General features: G+C 42.0%; 1 long non-coding RNA gene across 1 annotated transcript in view; it reads right to left on the minus strand.

The window, feature by feature from the left end:
• Positions 1-1,361: 1,361 nt before the first annotated feature.
• Positions 1,362-16,354, minus strand: part of LOC110339546 — a 46,163-nt gene continuing 31,170 nt past the window's right edge. The window contains exons 2-4 of the long non-coding RNA XR_005869867.1: positions 9,500-9,598; positions 8,425-8,529; positions 1,362-1,546 (exon numbers count right to left, since the gene is read on the minus strand). This is a non-coding gene — a long non-coding RNA (uncharacterized LOC110339546). The remainder of the gene's footprint in view (positions 1,547-8,424; positions 8,530-9,499; positions 9,599-16,354) is intronic.

The raw sequence follows: 16,354 nt of genomic DNA on the forward strand, positions 1-16,354 counted from the left end.
CATGAGTTAAACAAACCTCATGTGCTGCTGTTAAAGTAGAGAGTGGGCTTCACGTACTAATCCATCTGATAGGTTAGCCAGGAAAATGCCACTAGAAACCTCCAGTGGGATTGTTTAAAGGCTCCCAGTCAGCACAAACTATTAAAATGAAACAAAGTCACAGCTTGCTCTCCAGTAAGCCTTATGTTAAGTGTCTCAGGGTTTCCCATGGTATTAGGATAAGGCTGATGCAACGTTTGCTTCAGGTGACTTAGTCATCATTAGAAACAGAGGCGACAACTCCCTGGGTTACTGCTACCTGCATGCCCCAAAGCAAGACTTAATTCTGCAACTCCATCTCCTAAACTCAGCTTTACTCTCCTCACAACCAGTGGATCTCTTTACACTGGGGGCAGAGGTCCGGAGAAGAACTGGTACAACTGAGGCTTCCACACCTCCAAAGCCAGAGCCATCTACACCCATTTCAGAGCACAAGACAGTTTCCACAGCGCGGCCTTATTACAAACCGTGTGCAATCGAAGGGTCTTGGGACTCTTCCAGCAGAGGCAGCCAGCAGCTGAACCCCTCACAAACAGTTCTCTCCTGCCCCCCAGTGCCCTCGGCAGCCCATGTCCCCACAGAGCCCCACATCCCTGTCTTTCCTCAGAGTCAGCAGCCTGAGTGCTATTCCCCCAGGGCAAGGCACTGCATTTTCCAAGGTAACACCCAGCTAATCTCACGTAATCTAATCTGAAAGAGTCAGTGCATATTATTGGATGTATGAACTGTTATGCCTAGAAAATACCATTTGCCTTCTGGAGTCCCAAGGCCTTAACCAAAGGCAGGCTGGAAAGGGAGTCAATGTTACAAGGGTAGAATCTCAAGAACAAATCTTAAAACTCAAAGCGGCTTTGCCTACTCCTGCAGCCGGTAAAGACTGGCATCTCATCGTTTCAAAAGCTACGGTAGACCGAGCCTCTGTGAAGCCTGTTCTGTGCTCCCTCTTCAGCGCCGCTGGGAGCAGAGGCTTTTGACTTCTCTTAACTTCAAGAATACCAAAGGCTGATAATGCAAAAGCTATGTTTCATTTCAGGACAATTCTTTAATTTAATAAAATACTACTACCTCGGGCCTGGCAGGACTGGGAAGTGAGTGCTATCCAGGGGCATTATGTGACATTCCCAAATAATCAATAAAAATATTATGTTGGGGGGAAAACATAGTACCACCTCATACTTATTTAAAGCATCTATGCCTTATATTTAATTCTTTTTATTTCAATCTTCTTTTAGTAAACATAATAAACTGCTCATAAAATGCATAAAAATATTTTAATGAATAGCTGTTTGTTATAGTTTGATTTTTTGATGGGTTTTTTTTTCTTGGTTTTGTGGTTGTTGTTTTAGTTGGGTTTTTGGTTATTTTTAGACAGGGTCTCGTGTAGCACAGGCTGGCTTCAGATTCAATATGTTGCAAGGGACGGTCCTGAATTTCTGGTCCTCCTTTCTCTGCTTCCTGAGTGCTGAGATTACAGACCTGCAGCACCAACACCCACGTCTCTGCAGTGCTAGGGAACAAAAACAGAGATTCACACATGTTAGACAAACACTCTGCCAAATGAGCTACAGTGCCCAGTCCTTCATTATATGCTGTACATCAACATAGTACAGTACATATATGTGCTAAGCCAATTACATGTAATTGCATTCTCCCAACCCTATGGCTATGGTCTCTGTTTTTCCAATGAGAAGATGGAGGCGCTGGAAGGTAAGTGACATTAGCCAGTTCACACAGTCGAAAGCCTCAGAAGAATCTGAACCCAGCTCTGCCTCCATAACTTCACAGAAGATCCCTATTTCTTCTTTCTTGGCCTTTTAAACCTTACAATAACTAATCCAATCATTTCTTAAAGCACAGTCCCCACACCAGAAGCATCATCAACCCCAGGAAATGTGTGAAACACTGCAGGACCCACTCCAAACATGACAGACAAGGAGCTCTGGGGTGGGCTCTGCACTCGAGTTCAGCAAGCCCTCCCGATGATTCTGGTAAAAATGCAAACTTCAGTGAAGTCAGCTATGAATGTAGAGTATTGAAGTTTGGGGGTGGGGGTCAGCTGTAACCCCCCCTTAACACCAGTCCCACGAATCATTTTATCGCAACCCTGGAGAGATTTAGACAAACAAATGCTATTGGTGAATGCTTGGCAGGTGTACAACACTAGGAATAGAAATGAGACAATCTATGCAAAAAAAAAAAAATCCTCAAACAAAACCTTGGAAGGTCGCCTGTTGGGTTTCAAAGCCATGTGATGAGCTTTAAGAGAGCTGAAAGGTTATCTAACTTGGTTATTCCTAACCAGTTCCATTATTCCACGCCCTCCCTGGGCAAGATTACGCAGAGTGCTGTTAGAAGTCCGTGTAGGGTTCAGCTGCCCACCATCAGAACAAGGACCTCACCTCCTCTCTTCATTCTGTGCTCCTTCTTACTTAATCCCAAATAAGACAGGAAAGGCCGCTTTGGCCTTAGGGGCGCTAGCCAGCCCCAGCCTGTCCTCCCGTGTTCACAGGACTCTCCCGTCCAGCGGCAGGCGCACTGCGCACATGCGCCAATGACTCGAGCATGGAACAGCCATTTTCAGGGAAGAAGACTCTACACTGTTTGCCGGTGCCATCTGTTTGTGTGTTTGGAGCTTCGCTCAGTATTAGCCAGGGTATGCCCAAGAGTGGAAAATTTGAAATCCATGATCATCCTTCTGTCTTGAGAACACCGTACTGAGAAGCAGAGGGCAAACTTCCTCCCTGGGGGCCAGGTCTCAGGCAAGGACAAGTGATTGTTGGGAAGGAGATGCTCGAGAGCCGTGGTCCTCAACCCTCCTAATGCTGGGACCCTTTTACACAGCTCTTCATGTAGTGGTGAGCCCCAACGATAAACCTATTTTGGTTGCTACCTCACAGCTGTAATTTTGCTGCTGTTATGAATGGAATGCAAACATCTGATATGCAGGCTATCTGTCACGTGACCCCTGTGGGGGGTGTCACGCCCACAGGTGGAGAACCCCTATGGGAGCCATTCTATACCCCATGGTCACGTAGTTAGTGCTGTTTCAGCTCAGGACTCACACGCTTCCTGGCCACTAGGCCCTTGCCGGGTGACTTAGGGCAATCTGTGCTCCTCACGCCTTGGTTTACGAAAGGGGAGCGCAGGAAGAACACCACAGAGAGGTACTAGCTCCGCTCCACCTCACCAGACTGTCCCCTAAGACGCTGTCGAGCTCTTCCTCCCTGAAGTGATACTAAGAACTTTCATGAGTTGGGAGAGAGCTTTCCCCCTTATTACATAAACGGGAGTTCACCAACAGGGCTAAATTCGCTCTTAGCACGCTTTATAAGCATACCCCGGGGAATACACCCTGACCAACCCTGGGATATGCTAACGACTTCGAATACTACAACACAGGGGAAGATGGGACCACAGTGCCCTAGTCTGGATCAAACCTCAGGCCTGCCCCTAAAACCTTAGGAGACTGCCAGGCTCTCTAACTCTCCATGGCTACATGTACATCGGCACACCCAAAAGACAGACGCACGCAGTAATGAGCTAAACCCTAGATCTTCAGGAGACTGGCACACCAGTAACCTACAGAGAAAAGGAACACCGCAGTCCACGCCTGGGTTTCAAGTTGAAATTCTTTTCCAGGGACATTATTTTTCCCAAAAGGAGAGCGCCCTCTGCTGGTTAGTTGACACTGCTGGGAAAGGGCTCCCTTCTGGATTGTCTGCCAGCTACTCCTTCCTTAATAGCTGTTTTCTAATCGCACTCCACCATGGTAGAAGGGGATGACGATGTGATTCGATGGAGGTTGATAATACAAAACCCCGGTTCCCATACGACACTCCAGCCGGCCGTAGTTTACTACTGGAAACAAGAAAGGGATCGGGAGAGGGTTCAAGAAACGTCTTCCTGCCCTTCCATCCTGTGGATCATGCTATAGAAATCTTTCACGCAGTATTTGAGACTAAAAGCATCCCACAAACGGTTTAGGAGAGATCTCAAACAGCCTAAATAAATACCCATCAAGAGAAAAAGAGCAGCCTAGTTATGGTACATCCAAAGAGTGGAATATTATACAACTTTTTTTAAAATGAAGGTGGATTCTTTATATGGAAAGCTCTATTCATCTTTAAGATCAAAAAGTTTTTTAAAGGTAACTATGTATTTCATATGTATGTGTGTATATAGAGAGAGAGGCACATATATATGAGCTATCATTTGTATAAAAAGTAGGGGGTTTGTTTGTATTTGGTCCTACCTGAATAATGTAAAATATTCCCAAACATTTACACACAGAACTAATGGCTCAGATTGTCAACGAGCATGCTGAATGCCTTGCATACATTAACTCATATATCTAACCCTCTCAAAGCCACCCTGTAATTCCAGACCTATTCTTATCACGCACAATTCAGACACAAGGCAACTAAGAGACAAAAAGGTTAAAATATTCACGCCAGTTTTGATCAATAGGATTCTAAGCTTACACTGACCAGAAGTCAGCCCAGAGGTTTGTCCAACACAATAAAGCTGGAACCAGAGATTGTTATAAATAGAAAATCCAGGGCTGGAGAGATGACTCAGCCGGTAAAGGCCAGGCTCACAACCAAAAATATAAGAAACGTAAGATCCAGGAATCACACATTGTTAAGTTTGAGAAAACCTTAACTAGTGATTTCAAACATATATTTTCTTTGATTAGACCAACACACCCTGTGTATGCATGCACAGAGAGAGAGAGTAGCTAGGGATTACTTGATCTCTCTCAGACCTGTTCTCTCTACTCCCCAGACTAAAATATGGGGCGCCATGTCTCTATCCATGCAACCTAACTTGCACCTCCTAACTTGCTTCTTACTGTCCAACTCAATGTTTCACTTGGGGCCGATGGCAGTGAAGGTTTTTCTCCTCCATGAAACATTAAGAAGAAAAGATGGTTTTCTGCTCTACCTATGTTTCCAGTTTTTCTGTTTGCACAGTCGGTGAATACTCTCATGAAACTTGATTTTGGGCAAAAGGTATACCCTTTCATCCACTCGTGGAGCAACACACCCTCTTGGGATAAACTAAGCACATATCCTCTCCATCCCCTGAGGAAACAGAACCACTGTGAGTCCAACATTTTGTTCCGCCAGTAAACCAGTTAGTGAGCCTGGCGCAGTGACCTGCAAATATTCTAAATGCAAAATATTTTCAGAGAAGAATGAGAAACGGCATTCTGCATGTACTCTTTTAATTCCCTCTTGGATGTGCTCCCAGGTTAGAAGGCAACAGCTCTTGAACATTTCACCACTGCCCCCAAATCTTGTTGCTATAATGTTTCAAATACTGGAGGCCGAAGACATTTTCCATCTATGTAGTGCATTGTTTTATTATATGGTGCCTATAAACAGGTATCCAAGCACAGGCTCCCTCTAAAGTTATCCCATGCATAAGAATTAATTATGGAGCCAGAATGATGGCCCAGTAGGTAAAAGGCACAAGAAAAAGCCAAGATACCATGATGTGATGTGTATATATAATCCCTGCAGAGTCGGAAGAACTGCCCGGATCTCAGAAGCCGGCTGCCTGGGGTGCCAAGTGTGGCAGAAACAGGATTTAAGTGTGCACAGATGGGGAAATTAAGTGACATTTTTAACAGGGCAGCACAAAAATCATTTTTTAGAATTTATTTATTTTTACTTTATGTATATGAGTGTTTGACTGAATCTGTGTACCATGAATGTGACTGGTGCCCATGGAGGCTGGAAGAGAGACTGGATTTATAGACAAATGTGAGCTGGAAAAATGGCTCAGCAGTTAAGAGCACAAAAGCCAGGTGTAGCAATGCACACTTGTGATCCCAGCACTCGGGAGGTAGAACTGGGACTATCAGAAGTTCAAAGCCATCCTCAGCTACATAGCAAATGCAAAGCTTGTGTGGACTACACAAAACCCTGTCTCAAAACTAAAGTGTTTTCAGAAGCTATTGGCTAACACAGAAATAGTTTTGTCTTTATAGAAAAGAAAGGGGTAATGTCAATTTTTTTCCTCTCTCCTGAAGATGAGGTAAAAACTACAGAGAACAATCTCTCCTTTTGGAAAATTAGCTCCCCTCTGGTAATGGTTGGAGCCAATAAGTTCAACCCTGGGGACTTTCATTTCCCTTTATCTGTGAAAACAGGAACAATACAGTTTTCTCACAAAGCTCTTATAAACGGTTAAAATTATCCCAGTAAGAAATGGCCGTTAGGGAGCCAGGCATGGCGGCATTCCTGGAGACAGAAGGACAAGAGTTCAACACCAGACTGAGCTTCCATAGCAAGACCCTGTCTCATAAAGCTTAGGGTTGGGCATGCAGCTCAACTATATAATACCTGCCTCACATGTGCAAGGCTCTGGGTTCGGTACTCGGCACTGCAAAAAAATAATAAAATAAGAAAGAAGGAAAACAATGACTTGTAAGGATGCTGAGTTAGGAAGATCAGCTGAGCCCGAGAGGGTGAGATTCCTCTAGGGACTAGGCATAACCCGAAAGTCCCAGGGATGGTGGGGCAGGCCCGCCTCACAGGCACAGCCACAGAGCAGCTCAGTCCCTGAGCCAGCGGGCACCGGCAGGACTTCATACCACAATGAGCAACCATGACACAGGCTCCATACCAGCACACTTCAGCTTAGAACCTGTGCTGCACAAATGCCCTAGGCGGACCCGTTCATCTCCCCACCCCTTAATCATCTTCCAGAACATTCTCTCTAGTCAAAGAGTTTTGGAGGAGAGTCACCCTTGAAAACAATTCTATCTTAGTTAGTTAGGGTTTCTATTACTGTGAAGAGACTCCATGACCATGGGAAGTCTTATAAAGGAAAACATTTAATGGGTGGCTTACAGTTCAAAGGTTCGGTTCGTTATCACCATGGTAGGACATGGTGCTAGAGAGGTAAATGAGAAATCTTCATCTTGTGCAAGCAACAGGAAGTGGTCTGTCTCACTGGGCACAGCTTAAGCATATATGAGACCTCAAATCTCACCTCTACAGTGACATACTCCAACAAGGCCACACCTCCTAATAGTGCCACTCCCTTAGGGGGCCATTTTCTTTCAATCACCAACCACATCGTTCTCTCCGAGTCTACAAACACTAGGTGTTCAGCCCTCACTCTGAGCCCAATGCCGGGCATTCCTGCACTTGGCTTTAAACTTGCGTAATTTTTACAACTGCTGTCCTTAACTTTCCTCTCATCATCCCCTTTCCCACAGTTAGGTCATATGCATGTTCCCTCTGGGAAGGAACCAGGACCCCATATTTTGCCACATGTTTAGTGGTTTCGACTCGACAATCAGGGAAAAGGCAACTACTTCAACTACCTGGAATCCTTTAACCACCCAGAATCCTTCGGAAAAAGCCCAGCTTTCTAGCTAGCCACAGATTCTATTCTCGCTGACATTGACACTTCCATGGCATTCACTGGCCTAATGAAAATCCATCTCCATTAGAGTCCATGCCCTCTGCTTTCCTACAGAGATTTTGCTGAACTGAACTTCTTGATGACTCATCCAGAGTGAGGCCTGCATGTTTTATTTTCTTCCCCAGCTGACTGGCTGCTTCGGTTTTTTTTTTTTTTAATATTTGCCTCCCACTTCAACCCTGTTCCTCCAGAAGATAATGAAGACCACCAGAGAGCACGATGAAAAATTATAAAGTCAATGTGGAGATAAAGACCACTGCACACATAAGAAGGGCATAATGTAGTAAAAAGATGCTCAGGGCTGGGACTGCGGCTCAGTGGTACAGAGGTTGCCTGTCATGCACATGAAAGGCCCTGGATTCCATCGAAATACTGGGAAAGAAAAGTTCATGAACCCACTTAACTACATTGACCTCTTTTTTTCCCCAGCATTTTTTCTTTTGTTTCTGCCTTTTTGTTTGTTTGTTTGTCTGTCTGTTTGTTTATAGACAGCGTTGTGCTGGCTTGCTGTTCTAGAGGAAAAGTCCGTATTGGTGAGGGGTGAGAAGACATGGCGTCAACAGGAGATGGTAGCTGACTCACATCTTTTCTCACAGGCAGGAAACAGAAGCAGCAAACTTGGAGTGGAGGATGCTGTGAACCCTCACAGCCCTCCCCTGGGAGTTGGTATACATCCTCCAGCAAGAATCCACCTCTTAAAGGTTCTGGTAACTTCACCAAGCAGGTCCACCAAAGGGGGAACCAAGCATTCAGACACCTGAGCCTATGAGGGACGTTTCTTTGTTTCAGGATCATGGAGGGTGAAAGGGAAAGAACCGTTGCTCTGAAATATAGTTCCAGGTTTCCAGGGCTTCACAAAGCCTTCCTCTAAAAGTACCAAGCTGTTTTGCTTGGCGTCTTCAGAGCTATTTTAGTCTCCATCTTACAAGAACCCCTTAGACTTACATTAACACTCTGTTCACTGGACAGGATCTGTTCAAGTCTTGTGTCATGCCTGGAGCTCCCCAGGGCACAGTCCCCACAGCCTTTCCTCAGCCTCCTGCCTGTTCCCTGAAAAGAGATCATCAGGGAAACTCTAGAACTCTGCTGTGAGAATTCTCTCCAACAGACAAAACTGTGGACAGTATTTCTTGGAAATATTATCTAAAATATCAGAGCATTAGACAGAACCAAAACACTAAAATAAATTATGGATATGATAAAATACGATGTAGATCCATAATTATTGAGCCAGGAGTATCCTGCCTCCTATTAGTAACTGAGGAAAATATTTGTTACAGATAAATACCTGGAGCATATTCACTACTATAAATGGGAATTATTTATAAACAAATAATTGCATTTTTGAGCTAGAACATATACCAAATATGTGACAGAGCTATGAGTGACTTTCTTTCATTTATGTTTGTCTGCATTTTTAAATATTTTCTAAGTGATTATGAATAGCATGACATGTCAACCAAAAAAATGTGGAATAATTTTCTCTGATAAGAAGAAACAATTCCATTGTTTTATCAGCCATTGCAAACCTAGCTGGAGCTTGACAGTCTCATCTTAAGAACAAGTGCATTAAGTCTAAGAGTCAGAGGTGCTGGTGACCTACATCAAGAAGATTTTATGGCTCAGAACTACATAAAGAAGAAATGATGCAGGGAGATGTGCTCACAGCGACAATGTACCATGAGAAATACCAGATTCAATCCAGTACAGCAGTGGGCAGGAAGGAGACATGATGAAGAAAAGAATAATGAAGGTAAGCTGGAAGTTTATGTAACAAGTGTTGATCTGCCTCCTCCCTCCCAACCCTCAGAACTCCATTAGCCAGAAAGTACTTCAGGCAGCCGAGACTTGAGGTTCACTCTCTGGGGAAATTAAAGGGAGGAGAGACTGCAAACTTTGAGGACACAAAGCTCTGTACAGTACAGATCAAGACTCAGGACTGAGTTAGCACACAGTGGCTGAAAGTATACACAGGAAATGGTTCGATTGCAAATCTTTCTCAACTTCTTCAAACACCTACAAGAGTCTGGAGACAGAAGACACTTCTCTTGACATTCCACTGAAAAGAATGCTTTTATCTTCCTTCCTTCCTTCCTTCCATCCTGTGAAGGTGTTTTTACTAAAAAAAATGAAGAAGAAAAGAAAATCACAATAGTTATAACTTGCCAACTTAAATAACAATCATCTTCCACATATGTTCTTTTCTTAATTTTTATTTGTTCTTTGAAATTTTCATACATGTATACAAGTATCTTGATTATATCCACCCTTCATTCTCCCACCTCTAATTCCACCCCTCCCAGGACCCCAGATTGCATTTTCCTCCCAACTTCATATCCTCTTTACATAAATGTGGGGGTTTGGGCTTATTTTTTAATCCATTGACTCTAATTAGTACTGTCATACGCATATGGGTATGGGGTCGTCTAGTGGGACACGGGGAAATTACCAATGACTACACCAGTAAAGAAAATTCTCATCCAGGCAGTGGTGGTGCATGCCTTTAATCCCAGCACTCAGAGGCAGGAGTGATGGATCTCTGAGTTTGAGGATAACCTGGTCTACAGATCAAGATCCAGAATAGCCAAAGTGCTACACAAAGAAATCCTGTCTCAAAGAAAGAAAGAGGAAGGGAGGGAGAAGGAAGGAAGGAAGGAAGGAAGGAAGGAAGGAAGGAAGGAAGGAAGGAAGGAAGGAAGGAAGAAGTAATTCTCCCTTCCCCAGTAGTCATTGACTTCTAATAGCTCCTCAGCTAGAGAGTGGGCCTCTAAAGCCCTGCCCCCTCCATGCTAGAATTTTTTGTTTGTTTGTCTTGGGCATGTCTTGTGTAGATAACTGTAGCTGCTGTGAGTTCATATGTGCAACTGTCAAAATGAAATTCTCTTATTAAGTTATGGAGACTCCCCCCTCAAGCAGGTCTCCTGACACAATAATCTAAAGGCAAACCCTATCACTCAGCCAGCCTTACCCAAGTCTGCCTGGCTTCTAACTAGCTTTTCAGGTCCTGGGTGGGCACAGCATAAAGCAAAAGTCTGCCAGTGAAAACATCTTATCAACAAACCACTTGTATGTTCTAGGTAGGGGCAGTCTCATGCAAGCAAACATAAAGGAAGCTAGGAGGAGATAGACATGAGTAGAGGAGCTTGGGAAGGGAGATCTAGTTCACAGCCCCAAACCTGATCCTGTTTTTAAAGCCCCACAAACTATTGTAAAAGCCTGGCCCCAGCTTTCATGATAAAACCTCAGTTTTAAAGATAAGAAAATGTCTTTACATTAATAACCCCTCCTTGATAATAAGGTTGATGACTACCCTATATGCCATCCTAGAACCTTCATCCAGTGGCTGATGGAAGCAGAGACAGATACCCACAGCTAAACACTGAACTGAACTCCTGAAACCTAGTGACAGAGATGGAGGAGTGATGAGCAAAGGGGTCAAGACCATGATGGTGAAACCCACAAAAACAGCTGACAGGACAAGGAGGACCTCTTGAATCCCAGACTGATGGCTAAGAGGCCAACAGGGGACTGATCCAGACTCCATGAATGTAGTGTCAGTGAGGAGGCCACAGAAATCACTAGGGCCTTGGATAATAGATCAGTGTTTACCATGGCATACAAATGAACTCTGGGAGCCCATTCCACATGGAGAGATGCTCTCTCAGCCTGGCACATGGGGAAGGGCCTAGGTCCTGCCCTGGATGAAATGACAGACCTTGGAGATCCCCCCCAAGGAGGGCCTCACCCTCCCTGGGGAATGATGTGGGGATGGGGGGGACTGGGGGGGGCTGGTGGAGGGACAAGGGAGGAGGGGTGGGAAAGGGAGCTGGGATTGACATGTGAAGCATTCATGTTTCTAATTTAAATAAAAACATATACTGAGCAAAAAAAGAAAAGAAAAGAAAATGTCTTAACCCTACAGTCATGAAATTTGTTATGGGATCTAGAGCAATCTCAAAAACGAATAAGATATGAGGTAACCAAGAAAAGTGCAGCTGTATCTTGGTAGCTGTTTCCTGATGGTCAGAATGCCACCTTGTTGTTAAGTGTCCTTGAAGCTTTTGATAAATTTCTCCCACTACAACCAAAACCAAGGTAGAAAGACATTTTTACATACATGTGCTCCAACAAAGGGTCTGACCCTCAAAAACTTCAGCTTCAGCACTTGCTGTTTTCATCTCCTTCCCTTCATACACTTCCCTGGAGGATCATAGGAAAATACCCTCCAAGGGAGACTCCATCCATCATGTTTTAGGAGGAGGAAAGGGTCATCTTGCTCTATGAATATGCCACTCACCTCAGAAATAATCATAAAATGTTGGCATCTACAACAAAAGCCGACCACTGTTTGTTTTACTTTGTTAAATAAACTTCAGCTTCATCTGTGTTTCAACTGTGTCCTTTCCTTCAAGAAGATAAGACTTGAGCATATTCCTACCTCATACCCCCAAGAATAACACAAAGACATATGTCAAAATACGTCTTAGATGGTACAACTTTAGTGTCCAGATCTCTCCTCGCTAAGGACAGTGGAATGCAATACAGGGACCTTAAAGCTGATAAACTATGGAAATTCAGGAGCCTGTCTCAGTCAAGTTTTACCGGCACACAGCCACACCCATCTGTGCAGGACTGCCCATGGCTGGCCTCTGGTTTGAGTGGTTGTGTTAAAAAGTTAAGACAGACTAGCTGAAGCAAAAGGCAACCCTAAATTTGCCAGCCTTGCTCTAAAAAAAATTAAAATGCATCAGAAATATGATTTCATTATTGCATCTGCTTTTCCAACTCCCTTATCTAAGTTTTTGCATAGTCTTCCCTATTTTGCAAAGAGACTGTCTTCATATTTTATTGAGCAAGTTTTCCTAGAGGCATTTGGGGGACTGTGCAGATACATTCCCAAATAGTTGTTTGAATTAGTACTGACTGATAGAAACATAACATAAAAATTTAAATATGTAACTTTAAATTCTCCAGCCTCGAATTAATAAAAGTGAAAATAAGCAGTTAAAAGGTAATTGTGTGCTTTTCTATGCCTCATTCACGGTACGCACTGGCCACCTGGATCACCAGGCCTCTGAGAAAGCAACTAAAAGGAAAAGTAAACACCTGAAATAAATCAAACCCATTCTGAAGACATCAAGATAGTGTTTAAAATGCTCAGTCAAGCAGGCTTCATAAAGCCATGGCATGACATCGGACAGACAGTAACTAACTAAAGTACTTCAAAACTAAAGCCCAAAACCACTTATTACCCAATCAGTAAATGAACTGATGAACTGAGCAGACAGCTCTTGAAGGAAGAAATACAAATGGCCAATAAATATTTGAAAAAATATTCACCAACCTTAGCCCTAAAGCAAATACAACTTAAAACTGCTTTGAGATTCAGTTCAACCCAGACAGAACGGCTATCATCAAAAAATAAATGACAGCAAATGCTAGTAAGGGTGTAGGAAAAGAGCCCTCACTCACTGCTGCAGAGTTATAGACTGGTGCTGTCACTATGGAAGTCAGTGTGGAGGATGCTTCTTCAAATAAAGTAAAAGCAGAATGACTATGTATTCCTGGGTAAACACCATGAACACTTGCATATCCATGGCTATTGCTGCACAATTCAATTACTGAAAAATGAAATCAGTCTAGCTGGCCATCAACAGACCAATAAGTAATGTGTGGTGCACACATACAGTTGAATTTTTCAGCCATATAGAAAGGAAAATAGTTATAACAGGAGATCATTGTGTTAAGCAAAATAAGCTAGACTCGGGATGACAAATATCACATGTTTTATCTTCTTGCTCTGTGTGTGTGTGTGTGTGTGTGTGTGTGTGTGTGTGTATGATGAAAGTAGAAAAGGGAGGAAGAGATTTCAAGGATGGAAAAGGCTAAAATAATGGAATGCATGTGACATAAAAGCAGAAAAGAACATTATTTGAGAGAGGACAAAGAAATGGCTTAACGGTGCAACTCAAAAATATGGAAAGATAAGAACAAACCAAATACAAAAACAACTGGTGGCAAGACATAATAAAAAGCAGATCAGAAATCAACAAAATAGAAACAAAGAAAACAATACAAAGAATTAATGAATCTAAAAGCTGGTTCTTTGAGAACCATATTGACAGACCCTGGACCCAACTCACCAAAAGAAGGAGAGGACTCAAATTAACAGAATTAAATGAACAGGAAAATATTACAAGAAACACCAAAGAAATTCAGAATATTATAAGAGAATTTTTTGTTGTTCTTTTTGAGACAGGATCTCTATATATATCCCTGGCTGTCCTGGGACTTGCTGTATAGACTGGGGGCTGGCCTTGATCTTCCTGCCTCTGACTCCCAAGTGCTATGAATAAAGGTATATACCATCACAGACAGATACAAGAGAATATTTTTAAAACCTGTGTTCAGTGAAGCTGGAAAACAAAAAAGGAATGGATGAATGTCTATATTCAGTCAAACCACCAAAATTAAACCAAGAAGTAAACAATCTAAACAGGCCCATAACAAATGAGGGGATTGAAATAATAATAAAAACCATTCTAGCTTTTTAAAAAAAAAGTCCTGGGCCAGATGGATTCACAGCAGAACTCTACCAGACATTCAAAGAAGATCTACATCCAATCCTTCTGAAACTATTTTTAAAAATAGAACAGAAGGAACACTCCCAAACTACTTCAATGAAGCCAATATCACTCTAATGCCAAAACAAGGTAAAGATACAACAACAATAAAAAGAAAACGATAGGCCAATATCCCTGATGAACATAAATTCAAATTTCTCAATAAAATAGTTGCAAACAGAAATAATCAAAAAGATCATCTACTATGACTAACTTGGCTTTATCCCCGAAATGTGGGAATGGTTCAACATACACATAAATGTACTTGATAAAAATCACATGATCATCTCAACAGATATAAATTGACAAAATCTAACATGCATTTGTGATAAAAGTCCTAAAGAATGTAGGGTTAAAGGGAACATACCTCATTATAATAAAAGCTATATATGAGAAACTCACAGCCAGTATTATCCTAAATTCATAAAGGCTTGAAGCAATTTCACTGAACTCAGGAATGAGACAGATATATCCACTATCCCCACTGTGGTGGTTTGAAAGAAAATGGCCCCCAAAGTGAGTGGCGCCATTAGGAAGTATGGCCTTGTCTTATTGGAAGAAGTGTGTCACTGTAGAGGTGGAATTTGAGGTCTCATATATGCTTAAGCCATGCCCAGTGAGGCAGTCTACTTCCTGTTGCCTACATTATCAACATGTAGCAGCCCCTTCTCCAGCACCATGTCTGCCTGCACACTGCCATGCTCCCCTCTATGATGATAATGGACTGAACCTCTGAAACTTTAAGCCACCACCTCAATAAAATGTTTCCTTTATAGGAATTGCCATGATCACGGTGTCTTTTCACAGCAACAGAAACCCTAACTAAGATGCCAACTCTTCTTTGAGTTTGTGATAGAAATACAAGCTGGCAGGAAAAGAAAGTTAATGGGATACAAATAGGAAAAGAAGTCAAGCTATTTCTATTTGCAAATGACATAATACTATGCCTCAGAGATATCAAACATTATAGCAGAAAATTTCTAGAAACAACGAATAGCTTCAGAAGTGACTCAGGCTACAGAATCAACTCGCACAGACTAATAACTTGTCTATACACCAACAACAAGCATACAGAGAAGATCATGTTCACACACCTTTTCACAATAGCCTCAAAGAAAATAAAATATCTAGAATAAACCTAACCAAGGAGTCAAAGGATGTCTACAGTGAAAACTTTAAACCTTTGAAGAAAGAGGTAGAGAAAGACACTAGAAAATGGAAAGACATCCCATGCTCATGGACTGGGAGAGTTAACATTGTGAAAATGACATCTTACCAAAAACTATTTACAGACTTAGTGAAATCCCAATTAAATTACCATCTCATTCTTCATAGAAATAGAAATATATCCTAAAATTAATATTGGACCACAAAAGACCCCCCAATAGACAAAACAATCTGAGAAAAAAAACTGCTGGATTAATTTCCATTCCAGATCTTAAGATATATTACAGAGCCACTGTAATAAAAACAATATGATACTGTCATAAAAACAGACATATAGACCAATGGAACAAAATCAAATGCCCAAACATGAGTACACATAGCTTCAGGCATTTAATATTTGACAAAGATAAGCTAGAGAAAGAAAATATCTTCAACAAATGATGCTAGTAAAAGTGGTTGGTTGTCCACATCCAGAAGAATGAAATCAGTTCCATATCTATAACCTTACACAAAAGCTAACTCCAAATGGATCGAAGACCTAAAGAAACATGAAACCTGAAACTGCTACAAGAAAATATAGGTAGTCCCCTACAGGATATCGATATAGGAAATGACTTTATGAATAGGGATCCATTTGACCAAGAATTAAGGCCAACAATTGACAAAGGAGATTTCATAAAACTAAAAAGCTTTTGAATAGTTCAAAGTGTTGGCACCAGCACTAAGATAGAAATATAGATAGATAGATAGATAGACAGACAGACAGACAGACAGACAGACAGACAGACAGACAGATCAGACAGATAGATCAGGTAAAGAGGAAGTACAGAGAATGGGGGAGAATCTTCGTCAGCTATACATCTGGATATGAGGTTTTATATGTATATTCTGAATATAAATCCTCATATCCAGATGTATAGAACACAAAAAGACTCAAAAGAATTACCCATTCAAATAAAGTACTTTGGACCCGAACATAGAGTTCTCAAAAAAAAAAAAAAAAAGAATGGCTAAGAAAGTTCTCAAAAAATGCTAATTGTCTTTAGAAATTTTAAAAAATGCAAATAAAAACACCTTTGAGATTT

The sequence above is a fragment of the Mesocricetus auratus genome, unplaced genomic scaffold, assembly GCF_017639785.1.
Source record: "Mesocricetus auratus isolate SY011 unplaced genomic scaffold, BCM_Maur_2.0 Super-Scaffold_100020, whole genome shotgun sequence".
Lineage (NCBI taxonomy): Eukaryota > Metazoa > Chordata > Mammalia > Rodentia > Cricetidae > Mesocricetus > Mesocricetus auratus.